Here is a 16,710-nt window from a genome sequence, read left to right as displayed (position 1 = left end):
TTATTGTAGCTCTAAAAATAACGATAAAACTGTAAAAATTGTGTTCTTTTTCATTGCGGCTTTTGTTACACGTCCAGGTTGTGGTATGTTACTCATGATTATGTCCTTTCTTTTTTTTCTATCCAATGTTGCTTTCATTCATTCCTACGACAGTACAACGACACTACATCTTTTATAGTTTTAAGTGTGAAAGTGCAGTAGAAAATTTCATCGATTGTAATCAAAATTGTCTTTGTGACATTACCAAAGTACATTTCATATTAAATCAAAATTCATACCACCTCCTACTCATAACAAAGAATGAGTTCAGAAATGTCAATGTAATTTTTTTCATTTCCTCATGAACTTAGTATTTGTTGTCGCTTTCAGGAATTCCAAATAATAAGAAACGAGAGGGCAATTGATGGAGTTGCAGATCTCACCCTTCCATGACGGTTGTGATTGTTGGGTTTCTTCTTAACGCATCTGATTGCTATCATTAGGCCAAATTAACCTTTCACCTCAACTGACTTCTGTTCTCGAACCTAAACACTTAAATCTGTTATATTTTAATATTTTTTTCATCATTCTCTACATATCGTGTGTTTTGCTGCATTTTACATAGACTTTGACAGGCAGAAAATGGCTAAAAAACAAATGTTTAGGTGTCTTGATCTTTGACCGCTGGGCCTGTGACCTATGACGTCATCAAACACAAAAGCACGATTTTACATGATCAGATACCTACCACCAAGTTTGTACATGATTTGACTAATGGTCTAGGAGGAGTTCGCAACGCTTGTTTACTCACACATACTCTCGCACCAACCCACCCACTCACACTTCCACACATTAATGTTGTGGGGTGAAAAACAATATCTTTTCTCCCTATACATTACATGTGGGGGGATAAGATCATCAACAAATTTTTCATTTAGTCTTGCGGCATTTCTTATTCATACCACATTCCATATAATTTAGCATTTTGACAATGTCACTGTTGAGATTCCAAGCAATGATGATGCTAACAATGTCGATAGAAAAAATAGCGTTTCGAACTTTTAATTCAAAGGACCCATTATGTTTGAAGAAATCCTGGATCTATCACGCGGCTTAGTGGTATTTCAGTTTGCCTGCTCTGTTTGTGATACAATTCTATTATCCTATTTCTTTTCAAAAGTTCATATGTTGAGCAAGAAACAGAAAATGCTGTAAACGGCGTAATAACAATATTGAATATTTGAAAAGTAAATTAGAATGGTTATTTTGCCATTCTTATTTTCTTTGCTCCAACTAGATTTCCATCAACTCTGCGAAATATGTGCGTATTTTTAGTTAATAAAACAAGATCATATTAAATTGTGTGGGAATTCAAATATTTAATGTTGAATACTTAGTGATATATTGCATTGAACTGTGTTTGGAAAGCTTAAATAATGCTTTAAGGCGCCCAGAAATGGTTGCTTATAGTTGTATTGAATACGTTTCATATTAATTGTTTTAAATTATATTTCCGTCGCTGGTCTTGTAACAATGCACTGTGAGGTCATAGTTAAAGTAGTAACGATGTCACTCTTCTTTTCGGCTTATCTACAGTTCCGGAATCTTGCAGTAAGTTAACAAAGGTCATAAGTTGGCTTTCATTTGACGTCATTTTAACTTAAGATTGTGTTTATAGCATTGCACAGGAATGTGAAGCATTGTGTTCATGGCTTTGTACAGGATTGTGTTAATGGCATTGTGCAGGATTATCTTCATAGCATTGCACAAGATTGCGCATGATGGTGAAGCACTGTTCTCATGTCATTGTCCAGGATTGTGTTTATGACATCGTGTAGGGATGTGCAGGCTTGTGCAGGCTTGTGCATAATTGTGTTAATGGTAAATAAAATACCTTAAAACATGAACAAAAGCAAAGTTAACGTAGATTTTCTCACCATATATTCAAAGACCAATTATATATAAACCTCAACGTTAAGGTTTAGTTGTTAATGCTTTGTAATGACGGAATGGCTAATTGTGTTGACTGTAGTCATAACGGTATCTGTTTGATCTCAAATGTTGACCACTTGAACAAGAAAATTGTTATAAAATGAAATACACCCTTAACCAACTTTCAAAATAGTGAAAAAAGGTATATACTACAGTCCAGCGAATGTAATAATCTGCTGTAACAAGGCACAAGGTTTTAAAATGAATCACCCACACGAAGCTGAGCGGCAGTCACATATAACCTCGACTTATTCACTTATTCAAACCTAGAAGGGTTCCTCTCATCGTATATGACACTAAAGGTTTATAGTAATACAAAGTTGTCAGCTTAAAGTCAGAGTAGGAGAATGTAGATAACCTCAGTTGTCTCTGATGTAAGACACAGACGGTAAATAGGAAAGGAAAAGTGCACCTACTCGGTAATGTTCCAACGTATCGTAATGTTTTTTTCGCTTAATAAATAGCCTCTTGTTTCTGCTTGTATTTATAAAAGTTTACTCTTCTATCGCATGTTGCGTAGTATAAAAGAGAGAATTATTGTAACATAAAGAAATAAACACTTCAATAACTTTAATTTACGGAAACATTTCTCTATAGGGATAAACAGACAGATAAAAGACATTTAATTTGACTACTTATTGCAATATGATTAATTATAAAGAAGTGAATACGTTTATAGACATTCACATGAAGTGACGATCCCGTCTCGATGTGAAACGATATGTGAGAGTAGACCGTATTTCAGGTCCAAACGATAATGAATACACCTGCGATTAAAGTTATCACCTATCTGTATTGATTCACTACGACGAGGGTAATGAACTAACATCAGTTAATGCCTTGTATTAAATGAACAGTCGATTATTCTGGATGTATTCATTACATTACTTTGCTCTTGGACGTTGAGTACGTAAACAAGAAAACTGCTGTAACGTATGGAAATATACTCTTCAGTAACCTTAATTTACCGTTATATTTTTCTTCTGTTGATTTCTCTATAGAAGACGATGGTAAGATATCTTAATTTGACGACTTATAGTAAAATGATCAAAATAATTAGAAGTGAATACGTTTATAGACATTAACATGAAGTGAAGATCCATTCGATTATTTGAATGATTTTTTTTTTTTAACTAAGTCGAAACGTTTTTTATGTTTTTTAAAATGTATAAAATGTGAACTTGTTTACAAAATTTTAACAAAGCTTGTAAGCCAATTGCAAAAAGTGAGTAAAAGGTATACTTCAGTTCAGTGAATAGGCACATTAAATAATTTTTAATAAATTTAATAAATCTTCTTAGCGAACTAGCAAAATAATGATTAAAACCCATATTAAAGTTCAGCGCATAGTGAAATATTATAATCTGATATAATCTGCTTTCCCAAGAGGATTCACGACGACGGGGTAATATACCAATGCCACTTAATGCTTTTCACTAAATGAACAGTCAATTGTTCTGGCTGTAAATCATAACAGTATACTCTGCTCTCGCATGTTGAGTACTTTAACAATAGACTTGTACCATTACAGTATATACCTCAGTATCGTTAATTTACGATAATATATTTACTTCTTTATTCTCTCTATTGCAGTGTGGGGTAAGATATATTTATGAAAGTTGCATACTAAAAATGACAATATTAAGAAGTAATATCTCTAAAGATATTAACATGAAGTGAAGACCCGGTAGATGTATGTATGTATGTATGTATATGTATGTATGTATTTTAGATCCTCCTGCAAGCAGGAACTCGCGAAGAAGCCTCATTGGCTTATCAAAGCCGCAAGCTGACCGAAGTCAGTCTCTTACATTCATATTTAACGTCCATGATTATGAATTGTTAATTGTCAACAACTCGGTAACTGGACGACATACATTAATCTGGGAGTGACTCGAACCGGGGACCTTATGATTGAACCACTGAGCTAACACTCCACGATGAAATAATTGCTGCCAAAATTGAATTGTTCAACTGTAGGTCAATGTACAGACAAGGCGTGGTAATGATTTCATGAGATAAACCGATGTATGAGTTTTGAAAATATAGAATTTAAACAAATCTTCTTGGCGAACTAGCAAAATAATGTTTAAAGCCCATATAAGAGTTCAGTGCATAATGAAATATTATAATCTGCTTTAATAATCTTCTTTCCCTAGAGGATTCACGACGACGGGGCTAATATATCAATGCCACTTAATGCTTTTCACTAAATGAGCAGTCAATTGTTCTGGCTGTAATCATAACATTATACTCTGCTCTCCTTCATGATGAGTCATTTAACAATAGACGTGCACCATTAAGAAATATATACCTCAGTATCGTTAATTAACTATAATATTTTGGCTTCTATTGTTCTCTCTTTTGCAGTCCATGGTAAGATATCTTAATTCAAGTTTTATAGTAAAAATGACAATATTAAAAGAAATATGTCTAAAGATATATTGAAGACCCGGTCGATGAAATAATTGCTGCCAAAAAGGAATTGTTCAACTAGTTCAATGTACAGACAAGGCGTGGCAATGATTTCATGAGATAAACCGAATTATGAGTTGTGAACATATATACATTACTTTAAAAGTCTTCTTAGCGAACTTGCAAAATAATGAGTAAAAAGTATACTACAGTTCAACAAATAATTACAAATAATAATCAGGAGTCATTCAAATTCGGACTTTTCACTTATTCAGACCTTGAAGGGTTACTCACGTCGTATATATCAAACCGTGGTTGCATAATCATACAAAGTGGTCATTTTTACAGTCGGAATAGGAAGAACGTTATCAATGACAGTTGTCTCTGTTATAAGATGCATACGATAAAGAAGAAACGTAATGTCTATATAAACGTTAAGTAGTGATACAGTATATACTTCATGATCCAGAGTCACAACTGGGCTTCCCACAGATTATAACGAGTGTGCAAAGGAGAATAATGAATTATTCTTTAAAGTTATGCAACTGAGTTAGAATTATTTACAGACAATATGTGAGAGTTGATAGTAAACCAGGTTCCAAACGATAATGTATACACCTGTAATTAAGATTATTACCTATCTGTGTTGATTCATCATGTCGGAGGTAATGTACCAACGTCAGTTAATGCCTTGTATAATGAACAGCCGATTATTCTGTATGTATCCATGAAATTACTTTCCTCTTGCATGTTGTGTACGTAAACAACATAATTGTTTTAATGTGCGGAAATAATTTCTTCAGTAACGCTAATTTACGATACTATATTTCTTCTTATGTTTTCCCTATAGATGACATTTTAAGTCATATGCATTTAAAGACTAATATTAAATGATCAAAATCATAAAGAAGTGAATACGTCTTAAGACATTCACATGAAGTAAAGATCCCTTCGATAAAGTAATGTTGCCAACTATTACATTGACTAAGTCAATCTACAGACAAACAGCGGAAACGTCTTCAAGTTATATAAAAATATATGACTTGTGAACAAATATACACAATTTTAACAAATCTTGTTAGCCAACTTGCAAAATAGTGAGTAGAAAGTATCTACAGTTCAGTGAATAATCAAATGTAATAATCTGATAAAACAAGGCTCAAGTGTCAAAGATAGTAGTAACATAAATGGTTGGGAAAGATATTGTGTAAGTAAAATGTTGGTGATATATTGTATATCTCATGATACATAGATATAAATGGAGTTCTCATGACGGTAACGGGTGTGAAAAGGAAAAACATAAAATTATCTTTAAAACTAAATAAAAATGGTGCGCAAACCCCTGATTAAGGTCCCCAATCTTTGAGGATTCACGACGACGGGACGCAGTATACCGACGTCACCTAAAGCTTTTCACTAAAATGAACAGTCAATTGTTCTGGCTGTATTCCAAATACTTTACTCTGCTCTCGCGTGTTGAGTACTTAGACAGTAGACTTGTTATACCATAAAGAAATATACATCTCAGATATGTTAATTGAAGATAATGTTTTGATTTTTTTTCTCTACATTAAAGTCTGGGGTAAGATATCTTAATCTGAAGTTGTGTAGTAAAAGATTGCTATATTAAGAGATATTATGACAATAGACATTCACATGAAGGGAAGATCCCCTCGACAAGGTAAATGCGGCCACTATTCAATTGTTAAACTAGTTTAATGTATACATACAAGCATTGGTAATGTCTTCATGAGATAAAACGATGTATGAGTTGTGCACATATATGCCCAATGTTAACGAATATTCTTAGACAACTTGCATAATAGGGAGTGGAAAGCATACTACAGTTCTGCGAATAATCAAATATAATAATCTGCTGTTATAATCTCCTAAAAGTGTGGATTCACGACGACGGGGTTAATATACCAATGTCACTTAATGCTTTGTACTGACTGAACAGTTAACTGTCCTGGCTGTATTCATTGCACTATACTCTGCTCTCGCATGTTAAGTACTTTTACAATAGACTTGCTGTACCATAAAGAAATATTTACCTCACTTACGTTCATTCACGATAATATTTTTGCTTCTCTTTTACTCTAATGAAGCCTGGGGTAAGATATTTTAATTTTAATTTGTATAGTAAAAATTATATATTATTATAATTAAATTTATTATAATTAACATTAATTAATTATACACAATATTTAGAAGTAATACGTCTATAGACATTAACATGAAGTAAAACACCCTTTGATGAAGTAACTGCTGCCAAATTTTAATTGTTAAACAATCTTTAGAATGGTGAGTAGACGATTTGTGAGAATATCCCGGAAATTATGCTCCAAACGATAATGTACACACTTGCAATTAAGGTTATCACCTATCTGTATGGGTTCACTACGACGGGGAAAATGTAGCAACATCACTTGATTCTATGCATTAAATGAAAAGCTGATTATTCTTGCTGTATTCATAAAACTGCTCTTCCATGTTAAATATGTAAACAAGAGAATTGTTGTAACATGTAGAAATATACACTTCAGTAATGTCAATTTACGATAATATTTTCTTCTACTGATTTCTCTAAAGACTTGTTTGGTAAGACATTTTAATTTAAAGACTTAGTGTAAACTGATCAAAATACTTAAGAAACAAAAGAAACAAATATACCACATTTTAACAAATCTTGTTATCTAACTTGCAAAAATATTTAGTAGCAAGTATACTTCAGCTTAGTGAATAATCAAATGTAATAAACATTAATTTCCGTGTAAAGTGATACAACTAAATAAGAATGATCCTCATACGATGGGTGAGGGTATACCGGGAATCGGTTCCAAAAGATAATGTAGCCACCCCTGATTAAGCTCTAATATCTGTGAGGTTCCACACAACGTGGGCAATATACCGACGTCACTCTGTGCTGTCCACTAAATGTATTATCAATTGTTCTGGCTGTATTCACAACACTACATTCCTATTCTCGCATGTTGAGTACTTAAACTAGAAACTTGTTGTACCATAAAGAAATAAACACCTCAGTAATGTTAATAAAAGGTAATATATTGTGTTTTGGTCTCTATTGCAGTGAATGGTAGGATATTTTAATTTCATTTTGTATAGTAAAAAAGTTACCATACAAACAAGTAATATGACTATACACATTCAAATGAAGGAAGACCCCCTCGATAAAGAAAATGCTGCCAAAATGTAATTGTTAATCACATTTTGTACATACAAGCAATGGTAATGTCTTCATGAGAAGTTTAGAATGATGAGTATACGTTATGTGAGAATAACACGAAAATCATGCTCCAAACGATAATATATACACCTGTGAATAATGTTATCGCCTGTGTGGATTCACTGCGACGTGGGATAATGTACCAACGTCAGTTAATGTCTTGTATTTATTGAACAGCCGATTAATCTGTCTGTATATTAATTAAAAACTTTGCTCTTGCATGTTGAGTACGTAAGTAAGATGATTGTTGTAACGTGTGGAAAAATACACTTCTGTAATGTCTATAAACGATAATATGTACTTCTTTTGATTTCTCTATAGCACACACTGGTATATACCCCCGGTAAGCCATGTTTAATTTCATGACTTAAAGTAAATTATCAACCAATTAAGAAGTTAAAACGTTCATAGACATTCACATGAATTGAAGATCCCTCCGATGAAGTAAGTGCTGTCAAACTAAGTCAATCTCTAGACAAACAGTGGAAACGTCCTCAAGTCATATAAAGATATATGACTTGTGAAAAAATACCAAATTTTAACAAATCTTGTTAGCCAACTTGCAAAACAGTGAGTAGAAAGTATACTACAGTTCATTGATTATTCAAATGTAATAATTTGCTATACTAACTTCCTATATGTGAGGATTCACGACGACGGGGTTAATATACCAATGTCACTAAATGTATTGCACAGAATGAACAATCAATTGTTCTTGCAGTATTTACAACAATATGCTCTTGCTCTGGCATGTTGAGTACTTTAACGATAGACTTGCAGTACTATCAAACAATATACACTTTCGTAACGTAAATTCACAATAATATTTTGACTTCTTTATGTCTCTCTATTGAAGTCGGAGGTAAGTAATTTATTTGAAGTCGTACACAATATTAAGAAGTAAGATATCTATAGACATTAACATGAAGTGAAGAACCCCTTGATGAAGTAAATGCTGCCAAAATTGAATTGCTAAACTAAAGTTAGAACGGTGAGTAGACGGTGTGTGAGAGTATCCCGGAACTCATGCTCCACACGATAATGTATACACCTGTGAATAATGTTATCGCCTATCTGTATGGATTTACGACGACTGCGGCAATATACCGACGTCACTTAAGTCGAAAACGCTATTATAAGCAACTGTACAATTCGGTTCGGGTGCACTTAAAGTCTTAGTACGTGTTTGCCAAATTTAAACTTCGAACTTTCCAGCTTATTACAATAAATGCTAATTGAAAATGACACCATTCTATGCAATTTCCATATCAATATGAGCTGCATAAAATTCGCCAGATTTACTAACGAGTCCGTATATTCTACATACTTCAATCAAATTTGCAAGTCCCGCCAAACAGACCATGCGTAAATCAAATCTCTCTGTTTCGTTTACGACCGTTAGGCATAGGAATACTTTCACTTTCGTGGCTAGCCTATCTTATGTCCCTTCTCTTGAATAGTATCTTTCTTTCGGCTTACCTTATCTTGCGAAATTGTGTCATTCTCGCTATTGTAATGAATGAACAGGTGTTTTCAAACGTTTCCTCTGTAGAATTGGGTAAAAAAAGTGAACGATACGAGTATATATAGTATATATAGGTTACAATTGTTTAATGAACGTGCTGATATGGGCGGTTGCAGTGATTTTACGGTAAATCGTTCGCGCCATAAGGGCAACATAAAATAAATGTTTTTCTGTCGATTGCGACAGCTTTTCGACATTAAACCCACCCGGTCAGAGTGCATTTAGAATAAGTAACATTGAATCTGCTTCGGAAGTTTGTTTTCCAAAATTCATCAGCAAACACGTATTGAGACTTCTTTGCATTAAATAAATAGCTTATTGTTCTTGCTGTATTCATAAAGTTACTTTGCTCTTGCATGTTGAGCTCGTTAACAAGAGAATTGTTGTAACGTTTGGATATACACACTCCAATAACGTCAAGTTAAAATAATATTTAATTTTTTGGTTTCTCTGTAGAAGACCTTGGTAAGACATTTTAATTTGTTGACTTAGAGTGAAATGATCAAAATAATAAAGAAGTGAATACGTTTATAGACTTTCACATGAAGTGTAGTACTCTTCGATGAAGTAAATGCTGCCAAAACGATTGCATTAACTAAGTCAATCTATAAACAAACAAACAAACAAACAGTCATAAAGAGATATCTGACTTTTGAACAAGTAAACGAAAGTTTAATAAATCTTGTTAGCCAATTTGCAAATAGTGAGTAGAAAGTATACTACAGTTCAATTAATAATCAAATATAATAATCTGATAAAATAGGCGCAAGTTTTAACGATATTAACACATGTTACACTTTTAAATGCATTTGTAAGTGTCGTCCGCTATATTTCCCCCACCAAATATCATTTAGAGGGTCAAGTGAAAAGGGGGTGGGGGGGGGGAGAGAGACATTTAACTGAGAGCTCCCATCATGCCACACACCCCTCAGCTGGTTACGCTACTGGTTATCACCTATCAGTGTGGATTCACGACGACGGAGATAATGTACCAGATCAGTTAATGCCTTGTTATTTGTTAATAAACCTCTCGCGAGCGTTGTTGGTGAGAAAAATAGTAAGCAAAGGTAATCTCATAAAACTAACAACTGAATAGTAATCAGGTGCGTATCCAGGGGGGGCGTTGGGGGCGCGCCCCCCGGGGAAGAAAAAGAGGAGAGAAAAAAAGAGAAGAAAAAAGGGAAAAGGAGGGGGAAAAAAAGGAGGAGAGAAAGGAAGGGAAAAGAAGAAGAAAAAAGAGAGAAAAAGGAGAAAGGGAGGGAGTAGAAGATAGCCAAGACCTCGGGAAGAGAAAGAGAACAGTCATAGTTAAAGCGCTGATCCCAATTATATACACAGGGTAGCCAGTGACAGATCAAGGATTACGGAGCGGTGTGCGCCTCACCCTACCCCTTACACCGACAACTCCATTTTGGACGTTTTTTTCCCTCTCTCACTAATGTATCTATATAAATACTATATATGGTCTATCATAACGCGTGTGTGTGCATGGACGTGTGTGTGTGGCTGGTCTTGAACTCGACGGGGTCGTCGGGAACATGACGCATTTCGGGAAGCGGGCGACCGCCCCCCCCCCCGAGCAAATTTTCTTTATGACATCGCTAGTAATTTCAAAATAGACAATGCTTAGGTGCAACTTACAAGGCCTGGGAAGTGTCATTTCTAGCGATCTGGGAGGCATTTTCGGCCAAAATTTTTCTTGTACGCTTCGCGCCAACTCATGGTGGCGCTTCGCTTAGATAGTTTGCAGACAGGCTTCGCCCCTCCCATGGCAATTACTCGCTACACGCCTGTTCGAATTTGTAAAGCAAAGAGCAGATATAACATCATATCAGTGAGCATTGAAATGCTTGTTCCACGATGAACAGCCTCAAAAACTGTCTACGTGTGTAGTCGAAGGCGTAGCCCAATTGGATTTGGGGCTGTAACGACTTGCCAGAGAAAAAAGCCAAAATTTTTCGCGGGCGAAGCGCGCGTTCAACATATCGATGCCAATATCATATAAGCAAGCATCGGTCATTACATTGCATGGCATGGTGTACCGCACGGTCCGTGAAAGTAGCACAGTATACCGCCGGATGCTAATGTAAACAACCAAATGTCTTATGTAGATGGAGAAAAAGCATACAGATCCAATTATGTCAAACTCTCTTTTACAGTAGTAATGTCGGCCAATCTTAGAACTTTATTTTAACTACCAAGGAGATTATTTTTAAGCTATTCATTGCTATTTATTTTTCTCTCAGTAGGTGCCCGAAAAAATTGGTTGCGGGGCGGGGGGTGGGGGCTGCAGCCCCGCCTCCTACGGGACCTACGCCTATGTGTGTAGTGTTCGGTTTCGATATACCTGATATCGGAAATATCTGCTATTTTTCATTTCCTTCAACCAAGTTTTATAATAGCCATAATAAGAGGTTGCAATATTTCTACACCAATAAATTAACTGTGTCTGAATTTTCGAAAATTTCCTCACCAACATTCTTCATCCTACTTTCCTCTACTCGTGCAATTTGTACCTGTCTATTAGGGGTTGAAGGAGGTTTTTCCCTATTGGTTGTCCATAGACTGAATTTTGTGCAACATTATGGGTATGTTTTCACGAGAAATGTGAATTTTCAGATTCTCAACAAATAATGGGCTTAAAACCTTGAAAAGTGTGGCTTTCGGATATTGTGGGCCGTGACGTAGAATCGCCTACAAAAGCAATGATCCATATTACCATCATTGTTTTTCTGCCTTACGTGAAAGAGCATAATTTAAAGCACAGATGGTGTGAAAATAGGGAGGGTTGAAGGTAATATAAAACCATTTTTAGAAATTCTTTGGTTTAATGTTGATATTACTCCGAGCAAGCAGATGGAAGAGTTGGGGTTTAGTATGCCAAACTTGCTCCTCTTCTAGCTCAAAATCTAAACAGTTAAGATAAGTACCATGACAGGCCAATACCTCAGCTATCGTGCATGTGGTTGGTAGGATATGCCAGTTTAAAACTTCCGTCAATGCTTTGGAGAGTCTTGAAAGTGACGAGTTTCGTAAGTCAATGGAACAATTCATTGTTGTGCGACACCAGTTGATCAAAGTCACTGGTTTATGAAGATTGTACACAAGAACTGCTGCGACCATCGTTGCCTTACGCTATTTGGTGATTGTATGAATTAATTGTAAAATATGTACGCTATGCACAGTCATCACATGATAAATCTAATGTGGTGTTGTAACCCCCCCCCCCCCTCCCCAGAAATAGGGAGGGCCGTAGATCACACCCGTGTAATCCCAATTTTTGGATGTACCCCGATCCCCTATTAGATATAGCCACTATGATCGCACCCGTGTAATCCCAATTTCTGAATTTAACCCGACCCCCTATTAGATGTAGCAACCAATGATCTCACCCGTACAACCCCAAGTTTTTATCGACTGAGATTCCCTGTAACTTAGATGAAGCCACCGCAGATCTCACCCGTGCAATCTGACTTTGTAAGATACCCAGATCCCCTGTAACTGTGTGATCTTTGGTGGCTACATCTAAGTTACAGGGAATCTCAGTCGATAGCAAATTGGGATTGTACGGGAGAGATCATTGGTGGCTACATCTTAGTTATAGGGAACCTTGGTATGTTACAAAGTGGGATTGCACGGTTGCGATCATAGTGGCTACATCTAATAGGGTGCATCCACAAATTGGGATTACATGGGTGCGATTTGGGGCCCTTCCCTACTACCCCCCACTCCTTTTTTTTTATCCGTTTCTGTACGGATTAAATAATCCGCTACGAATATAAAATAATCCGATTTTCCAAAACGTCTACTAAACCCAGCAGAAATCAGTCAGTCGCATCGACTTCACTGCCATGCCGACACTCTTCTCTATAAAATAGTTTCAATTTCAATATATATATATATATATATATATATATATATATATATATATATATATAAAAATGAAAATCGTAATAACAGTGAAAAACTTCCAGCCTCCACCGGGATATATATATCAGGCGCGAATCCAGGATTTTCAAACCCGGGGGGCGCGAATTACTATCTAAGCGGAGCGCCACCATCGGTTGGCGCGCAGCGTACAAGAAAATTTCTTATTTTGATACCCCCCAGATCACCGGAAACGGCACTTCTCGGGCTTGAAATGACCAACCAGATGTACACTTTTTGCCTGAGAACCAAGTATTTCCTAATAGTTTTTTTTTTCCATCCATAACCTTTTTGAAGATTGTCAACCCGGCACACATCATGTTCGACCTGATCGCATCTCCTGTGGGTCTTTGCTTTTGTAGGTGATTCTACGTCGCGGCCCACAATACCCGTCAGCCCCACTTTTCAAGGTTTTAAGCCCATATTTGTTCAGAATTTGAAAATTCACATTTCTCGTGAATAAACTCACCTCAAAACATACCCATAATGTTGTACAAAATTTCATCTATGGACAACCAATATAGAAAAACTTCCTTCAACCCCTAACAGACCGGTCAAAATTGCACGAGTAGAGTGTGATGCAGAATGTTGGTCAGAAATTTTCGAAAATTCAGACACAGTTAATTTATTGGTGTACTAATATTAAAACCTCTTATAACGGCTATTCATAAATGCCTAAACCAACTTTCTGTATACTGGTCTCGAATGCGATTCGAGACTGGTCGAGTGTATAGAGAGGAGAATTGCTTCAGGATCGAATTGTTAGACAAACACTGGTTTGTTGCCGTGGCAATCATGAAGTCATAATTAAAAGAAATGAAGACATGCTATAACGTTGCCATGATTATATGCAAATATGTTTATGGGCAAATAAATGTTCCAACTTGCAAAGAACACTGTACAGTATATATAGCCTACTTTCAATCAGTTACAGCAGTATAGTACTGTATGTTTTCACACACACAGAGTCTCAATACACACTGTACGTACTTCTTAAATCATCCAGCTAAATACTTCGAGCAACATGAATGACTTAGGGCTTAATTTTGAGCTTAATTTTGGGCTAGAGTCAATGTCAGCAACCTTATAGTGGTGCTAGTGGCGAAGAACCGAAGCGTAAAGCGTCCAATGTTGACACTATAGTAACAGTAGAAACCTTGTCGCTAAGCCTAACAATAACGGTAGCACTACTACTAGTACTACTACTACTACTAGCAGTAAACATGACTGACCAGGGACTAGGCCTAGCGATCTTTCAGACTCGCAATAACACTGCGGTTACTACAAGTACACCTGTCGAACAATGGAGCTCGGAACCTCTTCAAAAACTGCTCATTCTCAGGCCCAGTAAACGTTTATTTGAACGGTTCATCTACCGACCAGGGATAGACGAGTTCTACTCAAAAGAATGTTAGCAACAAGCAACGTTGCTATCCTAACTGTGTTGTAGCGTTTACGGACTTTCCAGAACACACACAACTCAGCATCTGTTTATTGAGCAATTTGACCTGGTAGGTCAAAAAACGTTTTAAAATGTTATATTTAGAAATTTGTTCATCTGTACTTATTTAATTTGCATTTGCCTCCATTTTTTAGTGTTTGAATTGATTACAGTACAAAAAATTAAGACCAAACGACACTGCTTCATTCGTATTTTTTTCACTCTTAATGTTCGTCGGAAGAAAATGCTGTTTTACAATGAGGTTACTATTACGTCATTCAGGAAAAAGATCAAGGGAGACATTAGGAGAATTAAATACAGATCAGCAAAAATAAGCGACAAAATGCCGTTTTCTAACATTTGTGAGGGTCATTTATGAATGGGGATAAAAACGAGGGTACCCGGTCTTAAATTTGATTTGATTGAGCTATCGCCTAGGTCCGCTCAGCCTCCTCGATGACGTCATCATCGGTCTCAAATCAAATTTAAGACCGGTTCCCCTCGTATTTATCCCCTAATTATAAAACTTGGTTGAAGGAAATGAAAAACTAGCAGATATTTCCGAAACCGAAGACTACACACATAGGCGTAGGAGGCGCGGCGGCAGTGACGGAGCTAGGGGTACTGGTCAGGAGGGGCGAGAGTGGTCTGTAGGGGCGCTTTCGACACTATCTAAGCGGAGCGCCACCACTGGTTGGCGCGTAGCGTACAGAAAATTTTTGAGTAAAGATACTCCCTAGATCGCAGGAAATGACCCTTTCCGGGCCTGGCTAATTTGCAGATAAACGAAGAATAAGGTGTCATCGCCAAATTACACCAACAAAATGTGACAAATGTCAATAAGTAGATGAGAGCGCAATAAAAAAGTCAATAATCTAGAATAAGTAAAAAGTGGTAAAGAGCTGAAAAGGCGCCAGCAGTCCATTTGAGTCCGTCAGGGGGGCATCCGCCCCCATGACCGTATGGACGCTCCGCCACTGCGCGGCGGGGTTGCAGCCCCTAATTCGCCATTACTAATGTAAAAGAGAGTTTTGACATAATAGGACCTCCGTGCTTTTTATACATCTACATGAGACATGTCGTTGTATACATTAGCATCCCGCGGTATACTGCGCAGTTTTAACGGAACGTACGGTACATGATGGCATGCGATGTAATAACCGATGCTTGCTTATATGATATTGACATTAACACGTTGAGCGCGCGCGAAAATTTTTGGTTATTTTTTCAGGCAAGTCGGACAGTTTTGAGGCTTTTCATCCTGGAACGCCATTTTCTTGCTCACTGATATGATGTGATATCTGCTGTTTGCGTTACAAATTCGAACAGGCGCGTAGCGAGGAATTTGTCAAGGGAGGGGCGAAGCCTGTAGGCAAATTATCTAAGCGTAGCGCCACCATAGGTTGGCGCGAAGCGTACACGAAAATTTTGGCCGAAAATGCCTCCCAGATCGCTGGAAATGGCACTACCCAGGACCATTTGTTAGCGCGAAGCGTACAAGCAAATTTTGGCCAAAAATGTCCCCCAGATCGCTGGAAATGACACTTCCCAGGCCTTGTAAGTTGCATCTAAGCACTTTCTATTTTGAAATTACTTAGCGATATCATTTAAAAAAATGCTGAATGGGGGGAGGGCGGGCGGTCGCCCCCATCCCAAAAATCGTCATGTTCCCCGACGACGCGGTCGAGTTCGAGACCAGCCACAGTTGGTTTCATAGCATAATTCTACACACGCGTTATGATAGACCATATATAGTATATATATATAGATCATTAGTGAGAGAGGAAAATGGAAACGTCAAAAAATGGAGTTGTCGGTGTAAGGGGTAGGGTGAGTCACACATTTACGAAATCATTGATCCGTCACTGGCTACGCTTCAGCGCTGTAATGATGTCACTGTTCCTCTTTCTCTTCCCGATGTCTTCGCGTTTTTCTTTTACTCCCTCCTTTTCTCCTTTTTCTCTCTTTCTTCTTTTTCTTTTCCCTTCCTACCTCTCCTCCTCCTCTTTTTCCCCCTCTTTTTTTTCCTTTTTTCTTCTCTTTTTTTTCTCTCCTCTTTTTCTTATCCGGGGGCGCGCGCCCCCAACGCCCCCCTGGATACGCACCTGTATATATATATATATATATATATATATATATATATATATATATATATATATATATAAATATATATATATATTGATA

Source organism: Apostichopus japonicus, chromosome 20 (assembly GCF_037975245.1).
Source record: "Apostichopus japonicus isolate 1M-3 chromosome 20, ASM3797524v1, whole genome shotgun sequence".
NCBI classification, from domain to species: domain Eukaryota; kingdom Metazoa; phylum Echinodermata; class Holothuroidea; order Aspidochirotida; family Stichopodidae; genus Apostichopus; species Apostichopus japonicus.
Note: the sequence above shows the minus strand (reverse complement) of the source record.